Source organism: Sinocyclocheilus rhinocerous, unplaced genomic scaffold (assembly GCF_001515625.1).
Source record: "Sinocyclocheilus rhinocerous isolate Xijiao unplaced genomic scaffold, SAMN03320098_v1.1 scaffold21, whole genome shotgun sequence".
Classification (NCBI taxonomy): Eukaryota; Metazoa; Chordata; class Actinopteri; order Cypriniformes; family Cyprinidae; genus Sinocyclocheilus; species Sinocyclocheilus rhinocerous.
The window spans coordinates 1,087,343-1,102,017 of record NW_015641422.1 but is presented as its reverse complement, the minus strand read 5'-3'; the positions used below and the strand labels follow the sequence as shown (position 1 = coordinate 1,102,017).

Genomic DNA, 14,675 nt, shown 5'->3' with positions numbered 1-14,675 from the left:
GTTCAATGTAGGCCTATCTCAGAGGGGACATGGATGCATTTAACCTGCAGTCACAGATTAATAAATAATGTTTTGTTTTTAACATAAAACGTTGAATACTGATATTTGAAAAAAATAGTAGAAATGTGAAATTCAAACCGCCAGTAGGTGACAGCAAGTGACTGTTAGTGAATCATTGAGATTCAACCGATTCATTCAAACGACTGATTCATTCAAAACAAAGCATTCGACTGTGTTAATGAGTGAATCACTGAATCATTTATTCAACCGATTCGTTCAAAAAGCTGATTCATTCAATAAGTAAACACCGTCCATTGCTCAGAGACGCAAAACAGTTTTTGACTCTACTAAAGCATAAAAATAGCATAATATGTTTGCAGATATTAAAGAAACATGCTAAGTCTAAGTTAACATACTTGTTTATCTGAAAAACAATGCTACAGTCAGTTATTCTCCTTTGAAAATGTGCGTTTGGGGTCGGAATGTCGGTCTCTGTTTTGGTTTGTGAAACCCGCCTACTGCCAGTTTACCCAATTGTAAATTGTTACCCAATTGTTTACCCAGTTTACCCGGGGTTGCCAGTTGGCGGAAAACACAGCGTATTTAATTTCATTCATGGTCAAGTGCGCTCGTTCCTGTTGGTGTCGTCAATCTGGCAACCCAACAAATCCATTTTTGTGTTTTTCTCTGTTTCAGTTCTCCTGCCTTGTTTTGTTCCTTTGACCCAGTTTTCCTTAGTTGTCTTGATTATGTCATTCCGTTCACCTGTGTATCATCTCGTCTGCTCCTTTATTTTGCCTTTGTATATATTCCCTCAGTCTCTGTCTGACCTTCGACGTGGATTGATTTAAGCTTAGTGTGTGTGGTTGCATTCTGTCCTGGTGATTCTCCTGTCTTATGTGTTTGAAGTTACAATTAAAGGACTATTATTGTTACTCCGTTGTTGTGCGCATCTCTACAGCCACAATACTGTAACAGAAATACAGTTTAATTATCATTTTTAGCCTATATCAGTAAGTCTCAAGCAGTATGTCAGAAAATTAATAGATTTGAACTATACTTAGTATGAAATAAATGTATTTTAAATATTTTACTTTTTTTACTAGGGTTCTATTGTCTTTAAAACACTCTCAATGTACTGACAACCATATATGGTAAAATAAAATAGACTTTAATGTCATTTCTACTAAAGCTTGTAAGTCATATTTAAACATATGTAATTACACATTTGTAATGATTAAGATGGGATTTAGTAAATTTTGTACGTTTATTAAAACATAATGATTTAAAAATGTACTTTAAAGTAAAACTACTTAAGTGTGTTAAGAAACAGTCATAAAAGTGTGCTTTAAGTTCACTTAAGTGGCCTTTTATTTCATTAATATTATATTTGCGTTTTTTTAAATATAATTTAAAAATGTGAATTATGCTACAAGTGCACATTCATTACAATTAAGTACACTTATTTTTCACAAGGGGTGTTGCAATTGTTTATTTGAAACAAATGATTGAAATACAATCTTCACAGTTAAGTAGGTAGAAGCTGTGTATTCACATTTACAGAAAATAGCATTTCAGAGGTGTCACCAAGAATGCTGCTGAGTAAACATGGATCGACTCTCATGTGAGGATCACCATTTCTCGTGGCGCATGTGTCAAGTTGTCTATGTAGAACATTCAATCGTCAATCACAAAGCTAATGTAAATGACAGTTAGGATGCCTTAGAAGGAAGCTGCTTATGTAGACAGTAGACAGCACTGTAGATTGTGTTTTCTATGCATGGTAGCACATTATAGAAACTCCTGTTGAAATTTCAGTGTGCAGTTCTTGTTGAATAAATGAATTACCAGAAATGTCAGAGGAAAACGGGACACTGTCACGCCCCTGTGTTAATATGTGTGTGGTGTCGTGAGGCTCCAAGCTTTAGTCTTTTATGAGACACTCTGTCAATAAGCCGTCTGTTACACCTCACACTCATGCCTCATGGCATTGATTGAGGAATTACAACGCCGCATCTTCTCTCTCTCTCTTTGCTGCCGGTGGCCTGCGTCTATGATCTCTGTAGGCGTGTATCACAGCATGGGTTTGCATGTGTCCTGTTGGGTTTCACTCGTGCGACTCGATGGGAGTCAGTGTATGTTTGTGTCTCACTGTTTCCTAGAGTGTCTTTGTGCTTTATGTCTCTCCAAGCAAGTTTTTTCTTTTTTTTGGCACTATGTGAGCTGCACCATGTGTCTTGAAGCAGATTTTTCCCTCCACCATCTTAGTCATAATGTACTTTCAATTTTATGGTGACTCAGTCAGGAGGTTTCTAAAAATAAGCCTGCGTGCTATAGGTTTGTGATAGTATATTATTTACTTTAATTACGTGCTCTCATCATTTATTCCATACAGAAAACAAATGGCAGGGGGCTTGATCTCAAAGAAATAAGCACTCGGTTAGAATTTTTTGAAAATCTAAACGTAAATGTAAATGTTAGACCTTCATATGGTTTAGCGTCCTTTATGAATTTAGAGCAATGTATTGCTGTTCAGCAATTCCTGAATAAACTGTTTAAATTAAAGTAGTTCACACATACACACACACAAATTAATTTGAATATTATATATTAATTTTATATAAAATTATATAAAATGAATCAGAGTCCATATTCTAAATAACATTATGTGAGAGGAGCAACCTGGAATTTATGTGAATTTTATTGAAAATTCGGTTACAAAGTATATGAGAACCAATCAGTGGTATTTTAATATTAGTTTAGTATTTATTTATAACATTTATTATTTAATATTTTCAGTTTTCATTTTAATATCATTATACATTTTAGTGATTTAATTTGCTTTTGTATTAGTTTTTTTTTTTTTAGATATTTCTATTTAGCTTAAATATATATTTTATTCAAGTTTTAGTAATTTTAGTACTTCAATGTAAACTTGTTTTTTAAGTTGACATTTTTCATTGTATATTTGTATTTTATTTATTTTCGGCTTTATTTCAATGATTTTTAATCATTTTAATTTTAGTTAAACAATAACAATCTTGGAACCAGTGGGCTTTGGCATCATTATTGTGTCAAACCTGGCGCATGTGTTATGTTTAAATATATTTGTGACTGCATATGGCGTTTTTTGGAGCTTGGCCTTTGCTTGGCATTTGCTTTCATTTCCATCTCCTGTTTTGTTCCATAGAAGAAAGTCTTAATTTTTTTTTTTTTACTGCATGAAGGTGAGTAAATAATGACGGAATTTTCACTTTTTGGGTGAAATATCCTTTAGGAAAGCTGACGAGGACATAGTAGAAACCCATCCTGTGGGCCAGTGTCTGATGCCCAGCATTCACTTGTGTCCTACTAAGCCAGTTTTTTTTTTACAGCAAGCACATATGGCATGTATCTGTATGGTAAGATCATATAAAAGTATTTCGATGAGTACTTTTCGATGGGTTGTGAGATCATCACAATCTATTTGCACATGTGCTATAGATCCAGGTCCAGGACGGATGGATACATCAGCAAGGTTTCTCTCTCACCCAATAATTATTGACTGTGTTATGTGCTGTGGCTTATTGGCTTCACGTTCTGCCAGCTTGAATTACATCCCTCAACGTCTGGTCACGTACTCCACCAGCCAAGCTTCCAAACTCAGACATCTCCTGTGATTTTGGAGGAATTAGAATTGACATCTTTGAACTTCCCTTTGAATCCTGCAGATTTAGGCGCATTAACAAAGGAGGAAGGTGGCTTACGCTGAGATGCATCATGGAATAAAGAGTTTACCTCACTTCCGTTTGGTTTTATGACCGTACATAGCAGAATTGCCCCGGAGAATATGTGTCCTTTGTTAAGAGGCTCACACACACTCACTTCCTGGCGGTCTGTGCTCCTCCCACCCAGATTTACATCAGTCAGGTTGTCAGGCCTTCATCGCCCTTATCAGTTAGCGAACAGGTCGATGGCAAGGAGGAGGTCAGTGACAGTTTCCCATCATTCATTGTGCATTTCACAGGAAGTGACAGCAGACTGTGTGCTGCAGCAACACTGGGGAGCGATTGTCGCTAACTAATATCTGTTTCCAAAAGAGTCGTCCCCATGAGCGGCATTTGATGATCCCTTATTTGTTTTATTGGAGACCTTTGTACTCTACAAAGTGTAATTGGTGCTTTCTAAGGCAGTCATCAATATTACTATTGGTCATAGATGAACCAGTTCAGCGCTAACCCAGCTTCCAGCAGATTCTGTAGATTTCGTTGGTCATGTTGAAACAAAGTCTAACCCCAAACCTCAGTGTAGCCAGTGTTGGGGAAAGTTACTTTTGAAAGTAATGTATTACAATATTGCGTTACTCCATAAAAAAGTAACTCATTGCCTTACTTAGTTACTTTTTAGGGAAAGTAAAGCATTTACGTTACTTTTGTGATACTTTTTGTCACCCAGGCTGGGCTTGCTTATTTGTTTTTAATAACAAAAAACCCGAAGGTTATGTTTTTGGCAACTGTAAAGGTCCTTTTTACAGTGGCCCAGTAGTGCACAACATAACGAAATCGCCACAACACAACGCATAGGACAAATTTTTGTTGTATTGTGCTAATTTCGTTGTGTTGCAACTTGTTTCTGTTGTGTTCTGCCAATTTCCTTGTGTTGTGGCTTGTCTTTGATATGCTGTGCTAATTTCGTTATTGCGACTTGTTTTTGTTGCAGTGTTGGGGAAAGTTACTTTTGAAAGTAATGTATTACAATATTGCGTTACTCCATAAAAAAGTAACTCATTGCCTTACTTAGTTACTTTTTAGGGAAAGTAAAGCATTTACGTTACTTTTGTGATACTTTTTGTCACCCAGGCTGGGCTTGCTTATTTGTTTTTAATAACAAAAAACCCGAAGGTTATGTTTTTGGCAACTGTAAAGGTCCTTTTTACAGTGGCCCAGTAGTGCACAACATAACAAAATCGCCACAACACAACGCATAGGACTAATTTTTGTTGTATTGTGCTAATTTCGTTGTGTTGCAACTTGTTTCTGTTGTGTTCTGCCAATTTCCTTGTGTTGTGGCTTGTCTTTGATATGCTGTGCTAATTTCGTTATTGCGACTTGTTTTTGTTGTGTTGTGGCTTGTTTCCATCGTGTTGTGCCAATTTTGTTGTGTTGTGGCATGTTTTCAATGTGTTGTGCTAATTTTGTTGTGTTGCGACTTGTTTCCGTGGTGTTGTGGAGATTTCATTGTGTCATTGAATATATGGAAAAAAACTAACTTGCTTTACTTATGTGAAAACATAACTCAGATATTTTGTTGTAAATTTAAAAGTAATTTGTTACTTTCCTAGTTACTTGAAAAAAGTAATCTGATTACATAACTTGCGTTACTTGTAATGCATTACCCCCAACACTGTATATAACACTGTTGGGTAACACGTTTTGATAGTACGCTTTAGACATTCAACTAACTATAAGCAACTTAACAACTACATGTCAACTAACTCTCATTACAGTATTAGTAGACTGTTAGGTTAGGTTTAGGGTTCGTAGAATAAGTTGACATGTACTTGAAAAGTTACCTGATAAGTCAGTAGAATAATTGTAGGGACACCATCAGAATAAAGTGTTAGGTATGAAGTAGACAGTCTACTAATACTCCAATGACTGATAGTTGACATGAAGTTGCAAAGTTACTAATAACAGAATGTCTACTGTTACTGCTGGTAGAATGTCTAAAGTGGACTACCAAAATGAAATGTTAGTGAAATGTAATCTTGATAAATAGCTTACCGTTTGTCAAAATCAGATCCATCCATGATATTCTGAACTCTGAACAGAATCGATGTCTGAACTTTTAAGGCAGGTTTGCATGTAACTGTTTTGGGACGAAATCATGCTTCTTACTCCCCAGCTATATTGGTGCCGTGACCCGGGGAGTGAGGTTTAGGGAGGTGAGTATATTGTAGACCAGCTGGTAAGAGCCGTGCAGATAAATATCATTCCCTTGCACTCAAGAGGCACACTAGACACTAGAGGCTGTGGTCTTTAGCATCCTTGTTAGCCATTTCCCATGTCGGTCGATGCTGGTTTGAATCCCGCTCAGAGCAGTGCGAATAAGACCAGTTACACTTAGATTAAGGGAGAGACCCAAACCATAACCTGCTGAAAAAGCATCTTAATCCAGTCTAAACTCATTTATATCTAGTCTATTGGCTGGTTTTAGAGCAGTTGTGGGCACTTTTCAGCTATATTATTCACCCAGCTAAACACCTGCCTGGCCAGGCTGGGACCTGCAAACAACAGCAAACCAGCTTAGGGTTTTTTTTCAGCAAGTTATCTAGAGACCAGAATATCTCAGACCTAAAGGCCCAGGTGTACTTAATTTTCCGCATTCTGCTCTGTCTCGCACACAGCTGAGCACACAAGCCTTTCAAAGCATACTCCATTGACCGAGAGAGCGTGGATACACCGGTGCGCACTAGTGGACCTTTGTTTTAAAGTGGTCAAATCACTCGCACATTCACTACTGCTGGCACAAGTCCGGACACAAAAATCAGGCTCTACACAGATGTGTGCATGGACATCAGCAGAATGTGCTGAAGGCGAAAATTACGTCCCACAGACTGGAACACGAACAAAGGAAGTATACTTTAGGGTGGACTCTTTTAACTTGGATCAGGAAGCGGTTCCACCTACAAACTACCCAAAATGTCCTAGATACCACCTAGAACCCCCTAGTAATTGGATAGTAATGTGCTAAAAAACACACAGAACACTTTAGCTACTGATAAGCTACACCCAAGCATGGTGATAGCCAGTTTTACATTGGAAAACTCTGCTTACATATACTTCAGACAATGTAGAAATATTAGTGCTGTCAAAATTAGCAAGTTAACACATGCGATTAATTTTGCAGTTTAACGGCGTTAAAAATATTTAATGCCGGGGCGGAGCTAGGGTTGGCCACACGTACTTACAACTGCTGTTTCTGTCTCTTTTTTTTCTTGACAAGAATTGCATTTATTTTGAAGCAGAACATCTTTATGACCACATCAAACAGGAGACTTTTCAGACACGCATTTCAACTTCACCTCAGCACCAGGCACTAGTCAAACGAGTGAGGAAAAGGGTACAGGTGACGAGGAGCTTCAGTAGAACATCAGTGAACTGCAGTCAGATGAGATGTTGTCAGTAAAAAAAATTTTTCCTGTTCTATCAGCTGTTATATTGTGCTTGTACCTCCACCTCTTCAATTGCACAAACAAATGCGCCGGCACACTGTATATAAAGCACAAAAGAAACTACGAGCATGCAATGTCGTATGTCGTCAGTTAAGTCATGTAGTTACCAAAAGACGATTAAAGCGGCCTTAAAACTGTACATGCATGTAAGTATTTGTTATATGAGTTCACATTTAAGAACATAATTGTCCTGGAGCACACCAGCACGGTCTCCCTCATCTAACACACCCGATTCAACTCGTCAGCTCATTAGTAGAGACTTTAAGACCTGAAGCGGGTCAGAAAAGGTAAAGGGTTTTGAGAAAATACAATGCATGTCAGATCCGCGTCACATTCAGCAGCGGCTGAATTAAAGTAATATTAAACTCTTATAGTAACTCTTATAACTCTTAAAGTAATATCAGCCAAATAACCTAATGACCCAGCTGCTGTGATGTCTGTTAATCAAAGAACAAAAGAAAAAAATCAATAACTTTTGTAGCTTTAAGGATTCATCTATATTTAATTTGGAATTTAGTGTTTGATAACTTTATTCAATTTCTGTATATATCCTACTTGCTGAAGGGCAAAATATGACATTTATTATATGTGAAGACTGATTTAAGTTCACTTAAATTAGAAGTTGTTATTTTTTTAAAGTATAATAAATGTTAAAATTGATAGCTCTCAATTATACTGTAATTTTGAATGGCTATAATCAATGGTTAAATATTTAAAAAGATGTGCGATTAGTTTTTTTTTTTAATCGATTGACAGCACTAGTAATAATTACTAAAATAAGTACACAGGATGCATATGCAGAACAGGACTATAAAATAAATGGCTAACTTTATTCTTTATGGTTGTGTTCTTTTGAACTTTAATGTGTTTGAAACATTTGTATACTTTATACATTTTATTGTGCACTGTGTTTTATTTTATTTAAATGATCATGTTTTCTTTTTGTTATTTGTATAGTTTAAAAAACGTTTATCGTTTCAACCTTCTTTTGTAATTGTGTAATTCAATACAGTGATAAGCAATTATCAGCAATTAATGTGATATGAAAATCTGCTACCAACCACACATATCAGTACCATGAAGAGCAAAGGGTGTGTATTAAGTATAACTGATGCTTTATGTATATATTTTACTCTCTTGCTGCTACAGAAATGAAAAAGTGTCAAGCAAGACTGCTTCATAAATACATAAAAATGTGTATTTTCAAGCTAGTTTTATATCTATTCTTCATCAACAGTACACAAAATATGTACAAACTCATTTTTACAGTTCAACATTCAAAATAAAACTCAAAGGTGCTGTAAGTGATTTTTATGGAAGAGCACACAGAAAATGCATCTTCCTGACAGATATCACTGAAATACTGTAGGTGTCCTGAGAAATCCTGTCAGCGATTTTCAGCTTTTGCTGATATGTCTATGGCCGGTGGGAATTTGAAGAGAAGCTGTGTACTTCACTGGTAACCAGCTGCTGTGATGTCTGTTAATCAAAGGGGGAAAAAGAAAAGAAAAAAGGGGAAATCAATAACTTTTGTAGCTTTAAGGATTCATCTATATTTAATTTGGAATTTAGTGTTTGATAACTTTATTCAATTTCTGTATATATCCTACTTGCTGAAGGGCAAAATATGACATTTATTATATGTGAAGACTGATTTAAGTTCACTTAAATTAGAAGTTGTTATTTTTTTAAAGTATAATAAATGTTAAAATTGATAGCTCTCAATTATGCTGTAGGCAATGGTTAAAAATTAGGGAAAAAGAATAATATCTTAGAGACATCAGTAGTAGTGGTATCAGTGATGCTTGCCTTCAGTCATAAAAAAAGATGCCAATAAACAAACATTAAAAATATACTGTCTATGTTGTTTCTACGTTCATTTAAAGATTGCATGTAAAATTATTGCAATATAAAAGTATATTTAAAAACTTTAATGTTAGGTGGGATTAATCGTGATAGCACAAAAAATATATACTTTAATCTGATCACACTGAACAATTACAGCCAGTGTCAATGCTGCTACACAAAAAAAATTTGCAAAAATTGTACCTTTAGGAGTTCAGCTTAGAAGGACAATGGGTGTTTCTCAAATGGAAGGCTGCATCCTCCGAAGGCTGCATATCTCGGCTGCCACGTCATCAAATGTCACTGAAGGCTGTCTCAATCGCAAGGATCCTTGGAAGGCAGCCTTCGTTTCGTGTCCTTCATTCAGCTGAATTTGAAGGATGCATGGGATGTATCCTTTGCGACCTTCAATCACCCACAATCATTTGTACCCTTCCATTTCATGAAAATAAACTGACGAAAAACGATTCAGTACTGAGCTTGTCTGAATTTATTATGAAATGTAAGACAAAAATAATGTTTTCGGACATGAAAGCATGTTATTTTTTATTTTGGTATAAATTACTCACTAAACGCTAAACTGCCAATAATGTAAGCCACTGGGAGACTAGACAGCTGTGATTTATTGTATTGCGTTAATAGAAAGCCAAATAATATAATGATTTGTAATACAAAGTATTTTTCCAAAACTAAGTTTTATTAGTATTTTCGTGCCGTGGCGGTGAGGGCGGGAACATATGTGACGTAGCCACGCACACTTACTAGACTGTCTCGTTTAATGCCGAGGAGGACTCTAGCCTACAAGACTCTGAAGGACTGAACTAGAAAGGACGCTGCCTCGGTAGGATGCAGCCTTCTGGTAGAGAAGCACCCAATGTTGTACCTTAAATGTTCATAATAGTGCTTTAAAGGGAAGTTGTTCTAAACCTGTATGAGTTTCTTTCTTCTGCTGAACATCAAAGAAGATATTTCGAAGAATGTTAAAAACCAAACAGTTGACGGTAGCCATTGACTTCCATAGTATTTTTTCCTTAGTATGGAAGTCAACGGCTATGGGTGAACTATCCCTTTAAGTATGAATATTACTGCTCTCAGATACTACTATGCATGCACCTTTAAAAGGTACAAAGTTGTCCTTTTAATGGTACTGACCCAGTGATAAGCTGTTGTATCCAAAAAAGTGCGTTATTTCTGACAGTGTAAGCCGTGCCCTTTTTAGGTCCCACATTTCATGCTAATTTAAATGCTTATACTATTTCTATGGTGGGTAATATTAGCTGCACAGGTGCAAACCGCTAAACCACACATTCACGCTAGATGAGGCACTGATGAGACACTGCGGCGAAACCGTGGAGTTCACTCATCACCTCTGCAGTCAGATGGCTGAGAGGGTTCGTTTACAGAGGCGTGGGGGAGACAGCGTGTCACCGGGGGTTAAAACATCAAGAAAGTCTGACAGCAGTCAAAGAGCAAACGGAAGGAGGGTACATGAATTGTTGCCTGGCAACAGAATTAGGCCGTTTTCAGCTTTGGTTTCCAGTCAGAAAGAGATGTGCATGAATGTGTGCGCGCCAGGGCCATATCCACCATAATCAAAGCAGGGGGATGTTTCCACCCCAGTTTTTAAATTAGTAGGCAAACAGTATGTCTTTCACAATGGCCGATACCTAAAATGGTACCTACCCGGTCTTGAAAATGTAGGTATTTGTAAGATGGTGTAAATAAAAAATGTGTAGGGTTATGGCTGCGATTTCAGTGCAGTGTATCGCAATCAGGCTGCGTATAATGAGTGTATGGTGTTTGAGTGAAAGATTTGTTGTTTTCATGAGACAAGCCAGTTAGAAAGATGGAGGGGAAAAAGATTGAGAGTAATTGCTCTGTAGAGAGATAAAAGAAGACTGAATAGGGAGGAAGGAGAAAGACAGCAGTGATTTTGGAAGGATGCAATAAAAGAAACAATGCTGGCCTGGAAAAAAAGCAAGCCAGTGAGAGAGAACATGTTAGAAAGAGGAGGAGAGAGATGAGAAAGAGCTTGCTACCACGCGGTCAGTTTTGCGCCTCAGGTGGAGCCCTGTCTTCAGATTGTGTGTGTATGTGTGTGTGTGTACATTCACCCTGCACTGCAAGCGCTTTTCATTAGCTTCATTTTCACATAACAAAGCAGCAGTCACAATCTCCTCTTCACTATAGCTAGCATCAGAGCCCCTCTCTGTCAACAGCTGTCCAAAACCTAGCAAGCTGTCTACTAGCATCACAGGTGCACTACAGGCATGACAGTTGTTTCAAAATGTGGGCAGCATGTATCCTTCCCTGAAAAATCTATTTCAGAATGCATTGCAACAACCTCCAAGAAAATCTAAGATGGTGGATGAGTCAAGAAAAAACAAAACTTGTTAATAAAAGTAAATAAAATCGAAAGTGTACACTTTTACCTAATATTTTGTGCTTTTAATGCTTAGAGTATCACGTTGTTAGCTTAGCAACATGCTAACGTCAAACTCTTGAAGTCTTGTGTGCTTAACATCAGGAACTCTTTATGCGTTGTGTCTCGCACAGGTTTATGGACAGCGTTCTAAATCATCTTATGTGGTTACATTTCTGTATAGGATGATGCCTAAGGGCCCATTCACACAGGACACATCCTAGCATTAAAAACAGCTAGACGGAGCGTGACAGAATTGAACAGAAGGCATGTTTATAGCGGCATTAACACCCATACACCTTTGCTAATGGGTAGCCTACTTGACATCAAAAACTTTTAGGAATTTGTTGTTCTGGCATTTTGCTAATTATTATGCATGCAGTTTTAATGAGCTGATATAATTTGAAAGACTACATTAAATATTTGTGTTTTTAAAATGTTCATTTATCACACTACAGGACCATTTAAAATAAAACCATTAAGGGAAAAAAAGTGTTTAAAAATCATAATAAATAGCTTCTTAAACTTACATTTTCCATGCACTTTTGTGTACATTTTAACCTAAAATACTGATTTAATAAATAAAAAAATTTCATGGACATGCATCAACTACCCATATATGCATATGTGTATGTAAATAAGCAGTGTTTAGGTTCATCCTATTACTTTAGTTCATCCGATTTACAGTGCTGCATGTCATAAACTATTTTTAACTTGACATAGCATCTAAAAAATGACATGCTCATGGTGTGAGATGTGCTGTAATGGACAAAGATGTTTACCTATTCCAGATTTACCACAGACCAGCAATGAGTGCAGACCAAACGCAAGAACATGTCCTGTGTGCACAGCCCTTCAGAAGACAGCTGCCAATGTAAGCAGTAGACAGCAAGGCAGCACGCTAGCTTTTTTTCTGTCAACTCCATATGTTCAGTGCATTCACGAAAATTTTTCCTTGTGCTGCCTGAACCCGCTAAAGTTAATCCTAACCCGCCTTTCATGCAAAGACCGTCTTTACAGTGCTCTGCGCTCCCACGACGGAAAGCCTCGTCTGCTTTTATAGTGTGGGATGAAATGTGTTATGGCTCATATACTCGTTCATACTCCTTTGAGAACAGTTAGAAGCCGTGAATAATCTCTAGAAATTGCTTCCATTGTGATTACAGCGCAGGAAGTGTAAAGCGTTATGGTGGATTTGAGTCTTCCTGCTTTGCTACCTGTATTTCAAATTTGCATATCATTTGGGTGAAATTAATTTATGTAGATTAGTCCTGGTTGATTGTTGGCTGTCTAATCAGATTGTGTGTGAGTGAATGTGAACATGTGTGTGCGCTGGCTCCAGTTCCTTGTACGAAGCCGGTGGTTTATGTGCTCTACGTCCCAGATTTGTCTCTCTGTGGTTTTTCAGCTCTTTAAAGCATGTTTCTCTTTCGCTTCCCTGCAATTCCACACTCATTATAGGGGCTTATGAAGATGCCCTGCTATTACATCTTGCTTTCAATGTTCCCTTCAGTGTTGTCAACTGGGTTCAAAATTAACACTCGCCAAGCTCCAACTGCAAGAAAAATTCAGCTTTAATGAGTTACTCGCCAGTTGTTATATACTGTATGTTAATATAGATTAACACAAAATTACAATTTCATTGCTGGAAGATTTTCTTAATTCACCCACATTTCAGACACAGTATGTCTAGTTATTTTGTCTTTTTTGTTGAATGGAAATCAGAATCAACCGTCATGCATGTTCCGAGCACAGCAGTGTGGTTTTTGTTCCTGAATGAATCAGAGTGGTTTTTAATGAGTCACTTGAGTCAGTGATTCATTGACTCATGTATAAAGGCAGTCGCTTAGTTCATGAGTGAGTATGTGTTTTTGAACAAATCAATTAAGTGAATGATTCACTGACTCACTCGTAAAGACAGACACTTGTTTAATTCCAGAATAAGGTAAATGAGTCACTTGAATCAATTATTCAATAACTTAATCATAAAGACAGTCGCTTGTTTTGTTCCTGAATGAATCAGTGTTTTTAAATGAATTAAGTGAAAGATTAATTGACTCACACATATTAAGTGAAAGATTCATTGACTCATGAAGACAGTAACTGCGTCCCAAATGACACACTATACACTATATGTACTTATACACTATGTACTTATGCACTATGTAGTCAACTATGCAGTGTATCAATTTTAGATTTTATCATTAATAATCTGAGTGATAGCCCCTCCCACTTCGTGATGTAATCCACTTGTTTAGTCGTAACGAAGGAATGCTGTTTCCGGGTTCAAGCCTCTACTCGTTTCACTTGAGAATACCAACTCAACAGCCATTCATGAGCACTATTTATTCATATTACATATTTAAGCTAAACATTTAAAAACTTACAGTGTACACTACGATCTCTGTGTTCACAGTGTTCCAAATACAAATATTTTAATGCTTTATAAAAAAAATGAATCACTATCTGGCCATCTGGGATTTCGGTATATGGAGATAAAGGTTAGGATTATAATTTTTTGGTAGTATTATATCACATTCTCAGTGTATATTAGTACCATTTGTTGTTTTCTTGTAGCATCTGTTAGAGCGTTTGGACCCGGAAGCAGTGACACTTAGTTTTTTTTTTTCGGTTATTTAAGTGCATCATCCGGTTATTTAAAGTGCACTTTTTCGTTTTGAAATTTTCAGTGTGAACGCTCTACTCACACTATTTATACTAAAAGAATGTCATAGAATAGTGCATAAGTATGTGATTTGGGATGCACCTAGTGACTTTTTAAATCCAGAATAAATCAGTGTTGTTAAATGAGTCAGCTGAGCTAGTGGAATCATATAGTCACCTGCTTGTGCCTGAAGGAATTTGTGTTGTTTAATGAGTCAGTTGAGTCAATCATTCAATAACTTACTCGCAAAGATAGTAGCTTATTTCATCCCTGAATGAATGAGTGTTTTTAAACAAATTAAGTGAAAGATACATCAACTCATCTACTTCATTCCCGAATGAATCAATCCGTTGAGTTAATCATTCAGTAAAAGACATTTGCTTCGTTTATTCCTGAATGAATCAGTGTTGTTAAGTGAATTTATTGAATTTTCAATGATTTAATGATTCACTCATCAAGACAGTCCCTTGTATTGTTCCTGAATGACTCTGTGTTATCGAATTAATCAGATGAGTATCAGTTAATATACA

At 36.7% G+C, this 14,675-nt stretch overlaps 1 protein-coding gene across 1 annotated transcript in view; it reads left to right on the top strand.

Moving 5' to 3' along the window:
• LOC107754791 (gamma-aminobutyric acid type B receptor subunit 1-like) overlaps positions 1-14,675 on the top strand; it is a 56,876-nt gene that overhangs the window by 31,131 nt on the left and 11,070 nt on the right. The gene's annotated exons all lie outside the window — the stretch shown is intronic.